Source organism: Typopeltis vanoorti, chromosome 18, assembly GCF_054136105.1.
Source record: "Typopeltis vanoorti isolate ZY-2024b chromosome 18, IOZ_Tvanoo_1.0, whole genome shotgun sequence".
Taxonomy (NCBI): Eukaryota; Metazoa; Arthropoda; class Arachnida; order Uropygi; family Thelyphonidae; genus Typopeltis; species Typopeltis vanoorti.
Genome location: NC_143566.1, coordinates 74,228,101 through 74,234,100, shown reverse-complemented (window position 1 = coordinate 74,234,100; position 6,000 = coordinate 74,228,101). Strand labels below are relative to the sequence as shown.

Genomic DNA, 6,000 nt, shown 5'->3' with positions numbered 1-6,000 from the left:
TATAAATCTGTTCTGTCATTTGGTGAAGAAATCTTCCAATATTCAGCACTTATGATTTCTAACTTAAGCAAACATTTTGAAGTCGAACATTGGTGCAGCCGATTCTCTGCATACCGTTATGAGGTCTGATCGGTCTATAGCGACCAAACACTCTGTTTACACTTGTATTATAATGGGCCTCTCAGTAGCTCTAGAACATCTCTAACACAAATGGCATAAAAAGAATAGATGGGAGGTAACTATTTAGAATTGATTAAAATTTGATAGGGATCTTGGAGTGAAGTATCCACGCCCCCACAGGTGAAACACTACCTCTATGAGGCAACCTTTCACCTTTATTTAAAACATACCTAGTACTATAAGCTGATAAGTTTAATTACATGGTATAATATCACAGTTTTGCTCATTACAATCTCAAATTGCTTAAATCCATGTTTGGAATACAGAAAGTCGCCGATGTGTTGATGGTGATATGTTTTCACCATCAACACTTCAGGCTTTCTCACAACACAGCGTACGTTTGAGTGTATTTAAACACAAGAATTTACGTTTTGGGAATTAAAAACACCAAATATTATAAACGAAAAAATTCTAATATATACAAATACAAAGAACGTACTTAACGATAAATAATAAAATATGCTAATACATTTTATTCTCTAGAGGGAGAAGATGAGGCCACTTAGTACTAACTTTTGAAAAATAGTGGGTAAGTACTTTCCATCCATAACAAACAGAATAGATTACTTAAGACTGTTAGTGATTTTAATTGACAACCGAATGAGAGAGTAAGAAGAACTGCTGCCATCTTGTGATACCTAACGTAACTAATATATATACCAGAATCGAACTTATAGCAGTGTTTTTTCGTGTAACCTAGCGATATTGATGCAAATCTAATTGGCACAGAGTTACATAGGACTCTCTTTTAACGATGAGGAAAGAGATGTTCCTGAAGTGATTGAAGAGATAATTGATTATTATATCTTCAATCAACATCAAAATCCTATCAAACAACAAATATCTGTTGACGAAAATATTTTTTTATGTTTATTGCAGATCAGATATGCTATTACTTAACGATGCAGACATTACTGTTTGTTTCACTGAAACACCACTAGATGGCAGCACTAAATCCTGCACGTGTTATAGAGGCTATTTATGTGTAAGTTTTTCGTATAATCTACGGAGATTTATTTTTTATTTCGTTCCACTTGTGGGCTAGTAAGAAAACAAACTTTGTGATAATTAATTACAGTTTTAAGACCTTTTTTACTATCCAATTTCTGAATTTCTTCCAGATATTATATATATTAGTGCCTTGGAATGAATCCACTGAATGTTATAACTTACGCCACTTTCATGTGATTATGAATATGTGGTGAATTTTGACGTTATATTGTAAGCTTTAAGACTTCAATACACTGTTAATATGCTTTTTAATAATTATTGAATTAGTTTAATTCTTTCGTAAATTTTCATTAAGTCTTAATCCAGTTCTTGTTTTCCACGTTCTGACATACATTCTTGCTTATTGTTTTGAATTCTGAATTTCATGTTATTTAGGCAATTACGAAATTCTGAAGACATTTTCTGAAAATATTTACAGGTAAGACACTGTCATCTGCATAAAGAGCTAAATGAATGTGTTCGATTTGATATTTGACATAACACCACTTTTTCTTCATAATGCCGTCCATATTGATGATGATTAAGAGTCGAGGTTTTCTGCTCCTTGTCTAGAGTTTGATTTTACATCGAGGTTTTTTTAACATTTCTTCCAAATAACTTATTACTTAAATACAGTCTACTTAGTTTTCTATAATACTCAGTATATCCTCTATTATGATTGCCTTTTCTCTCGGAATATTAGCCTCAGGTTTTTCTAGATCTACAAAACTTAAATGCAGAGTTTTTTGTTTCTGTCATTTTTCAACTGTTTTTCTTAAACTAATAATCTGATTTCCGCACCGTTTCTTCGTTCTTGTTTTTCCGTAGTTTTCTTAGTCTGTTTCAGTATATGATCGCTTGATTGATTCTTAGTTAGCTAGAACACTGAGTCGGAAATTTCTCTATAATTCATTCCCACATTCACTTTTTATTTTTATTTATTTATTCATTATTATTATTATTATTATTATTTTATTTTTATTTTTTTTTGTATGCAGTTCCCACACACGAAAGATTATTAGTAAACCCGTAGCACATTTGTACCGAAAGTAGGCTAAGGATTTTCCTCCCATTTTCACTAATTTTATATTTTTTGTAATTTTCTATTTATTATGGAAACCGTCTAGACCCAACTCGAAACTTCTTCAAGCCACTTCAGGCTTTCGATAGGTGGGAGATGATATCAGGCAGAACGATGAAATTCATCTCCCGCCTAAAGACAATGACCCACAACCATGACCACGGCAGGATTCGAACCAGCAATCTGTTGGTTGGAAAACGGTTCATTTAGGGATGGGGGGGATGCAACAAAAATAAATACTTCAATTTCTACATCCTTCTTTAGTTAAATCATTACTTAGCCTCAAAGGTTTAGTTCTTGGTTTGAAACGTACATTTTTCTCCAATAATATTTGTATATTTAAGCCCACAGTTCTAAATTGTGGTCACTTCTCGAAATTAACTTCTTCAAAATTCAATGGTAACTGCTTTCTCACTTAAATCGGTAAGTTTGTTTATCTCTCGTGCGTATGCATGAAAATCTATGCACATCTTTGTGATTAGATGTGAGTAGTAACGATCAGTCCGACAGTCGGTTTCGAAAGACCCTTTTCGACAGTAAAATTTAGCATTCAGATTCTCTCTGGGACGCGAATAATCTTATCAAGTTTTTTCATTTGAAGGTGTAGCTCGTATCATAGGAGCACTCCCCCACCGGGAAACTCTTCATCCCAATGATTTTCAAATATCTCTATATAGCTATTCACTCCATACTCTGCTGTTAAGATTTCCAAGAAGAACCACGTTTTTCTTTTCTTTTTGGCTTTCGCCTGTGACTCAAAACCTTCCCACATTTTTTCCTTTGTAGAAAAGAACTTTCTGTGAAACATCATAGAATACGTGATATAATATATTAAAATCACTTGAATATAATTTTCATTGTCTACAAATTTATTTATTGTAATTATTGCATTTGTTTCGAATTATTTGTTTTCTTGCCGGCCTGGCATGTGGTGCTATTAATATCGGAAGATGCGTATCTGTTGAATGCGGATGTAACCAGTTTGAACAGATTGATGTTATATCATCGGAGAACTGTATATAAGGACTTAGCCCCGAAGATTTTAGCCAGTCAGACCAAATTGCGTCAGAAATGCATATTACTTCATCATAATTGCTTTTCTTTTTAGCACAATCAGTGTTTTTGCTATCATATTTTGATATTTCTTCATAACTATTTTAAACATCCCAAATATTATCAGTAGACTTGCCGTGATAACTCTTCATGTGTCTTTAATATAAGACAAAGAAAATATTTCTATTTTGTTTATGCCGACTCAGAAAAAATATACATATTAGTAGCAAATTGAATTTCCCGGTTTTCATAGACGAAATATCGTTGGTTGTTTGTGCAATAAAAGGTCTTTAAAAAAAGGTCTTAAAACTGTAATTATCACAAAGGTTGGTTTCTTAAAAAGCCGCTCTATTGATTAGAAATATTACTGCAGGAAAAAATAAGAAGTGCTATTGCTTGGAATCTAAAACACATCTCCCTCGAATCAGACATTTGGAGTGCGGGCTCGTAAAAGCTCCCTCAAAATGCTTGACTCGATACAGAGGAGAGCAATTAGACTGATAAATGACCCATCTCTTACCAACTCACCCCCCCCACACACACACACCTTCACATAGACGTTTAGTCTCTGCAATTTGTATATTCTACAAATATTTTCATGGAAAATGCTCATCTGAAACAACATTAATAATTCCCCCGCACTGTACTAAACTTGGAACATGTACAACTGCCTCCCAACATCCCTTCACGGTACACCTTGAAACCCACAGAACAAGTTTCTTTTCCTCCTTCTTCATCCCTGCTACTGCTGTACTGTGGAACAGTCTCCCACCTAAGGTATTTCCCAAGGAATACAATATACAGGCTTTCAAATCGAATGTTAACAAGTTCTTCCTTTCCCATCGTACTAAAGTACTATAGTAGGTTGACCAGCCAACCTCTCGTATATGGGCCCACCACACACACACACACAAAGGATTGTAGCCCGTAAGTGGAACGTGTGTGAATACGAAAAACGTGGACATAAATATCCTCTATAATACGTGCTCTTTCTAACTTGCACACGTTCAGAATTTAGTGCTGCCATCTTGTGATGTTTCAGTAAAACAAACAGTAATGTCTACATCGTTAAAGAAATAGCATGTCTTATCTCCGGAATAAACATAAAAAAATATTTTCGTTTTCGTGAACATCAACAGATATTTGTTTTGTAATTTCCAAATTCAAATTATCGAAATGTATATTAGTTAGTTGTTACTCTTTTGCCAATAGAGTGATACTTCTAATTATTTAAAAATTAATCAGAAACAAAGTAACTTATTAACTTTCTTATTTCAATCATGATTATTGGTAAACGATCTTATATTTACATCGTAGTTGCTTCCGTGGCGCAATCGGTTAGCGCGTTCGGCTGTTAACCGAAAGGTTGGTGGTTCAAGCCCACCCGGGAGCGTGTGGTTCTTTCATTTTGTTCGTAAACGAACAAAATGAAATTATGTTCGTAATTATGCTGTATAGGGATTTACTTTTGTTCGTAAACGAACAAAAGTAAATCCCCATACAGCACTCGCTCCTTCAATTAAATGAAGGAGCGAGTGCTGTATGGAGATTCGCTATTAAGAGGCGTAATAATTGAGAGTTTAACGAAGTCGTACCAGCCGGGTGCGAACATAAAGGACGTCAGCGAATCTATTCGACTGCAAAAACAGAGGGTGAAAGAGATGATAATCGTGGCAGGAACGAATGATTTGAAAGAGGACAAAATGGAAATGATAGAGGATGTGAGGGAGTTGTTTGAGGTAGCAAAAGAGAAGAGTGAGAGAGTTAGGATGGTGAGTATCTTACCGCGGTATGACAGCGAAGTGTTTAGAAGGAGGGCCATAATTGCCAATGACTTTATGCATGGGTTATGCATGGAGAGTGGTGTGGAATTTGTGGAATGAGTTCGATGGGCGAAAGGACTTATATAAGATGGATGGGTTGCATTTGAATGGAGTTGGTGTACGGAAACTTGAAAGAGTGTTGATGAATGATGTGGAAGTGGATGTACAGACTCAGGGAAACTAGATTTATTAAGGGGGGGGAGTAGATATGCAGACTTTAGGGGGGCAGTTAAGTGTATGAATGAGTACATTATGCTCGAGCGAGTACGACGGACAACAAATCAGAATGGGATAGTTAGTATAAGGCATCAAAGTAGGGATGGGACAAATGGGCTTCTGCGATTCATATACACTACTGCCAGGAGTATTAGGAACAAGAAGGAAGAGTTTGTGGCCATGGTTGGCACTTACAGGCCACAGGTTGTTGGTATTAGTGAAACATGGCTGACAGAAGATGATAAAGCTAGTGGGATTGAATGCGACGGGTATAGCGTGTTCAGGAGTGATGGGTGAATAAAAAAGGGGGGAGGAGTGTTATTGATGATAGCTGATGAGCTTCAGCCAAGGAGTATAGACGTTGAACTGCAGGATGGGGAAAAAAGCACATTTGAGGCTGTTTGGTGTGAGATAGAATCTAGCAGAACAAAATATACAATTGGATGCTGCTATAGACCGGGTGATGGAGTGGATGGTGGGGATAGTATGTATAAGCAAATAGAAGAAATGAGTGGAAGGAGGGTAATTATTATGGGTGATTTCAATTATGGTAACATTGACTGGAAAGAGGAGAGGGCACATGGGAGGAAGGAATTGGATTTTATGCGGTTATTAAGGGACAACTATCTACGGCAACAAGTATTGGAAAATATCAGG

General features: G+C 35.8%; 1 non-coding gene across 1 annotated transcript; it reads left to right on the top strand.

The window, feature by feature from the left end:
- The first annotated feature begins 4,623 nt into the window (after positions 1-4,623).
- Positions 4,624-4,697, top strand: TRNAN-GUU (transfer RNA asparagine (anticodon GUU)). Its single transcript has one exon. It is a non-coding gene; the product is annotated as a tRNA-Asn (tRNA).
- The last annotated feature ends 1,303 nt before the right edge of the window (positions 4,698-6,000 follow it).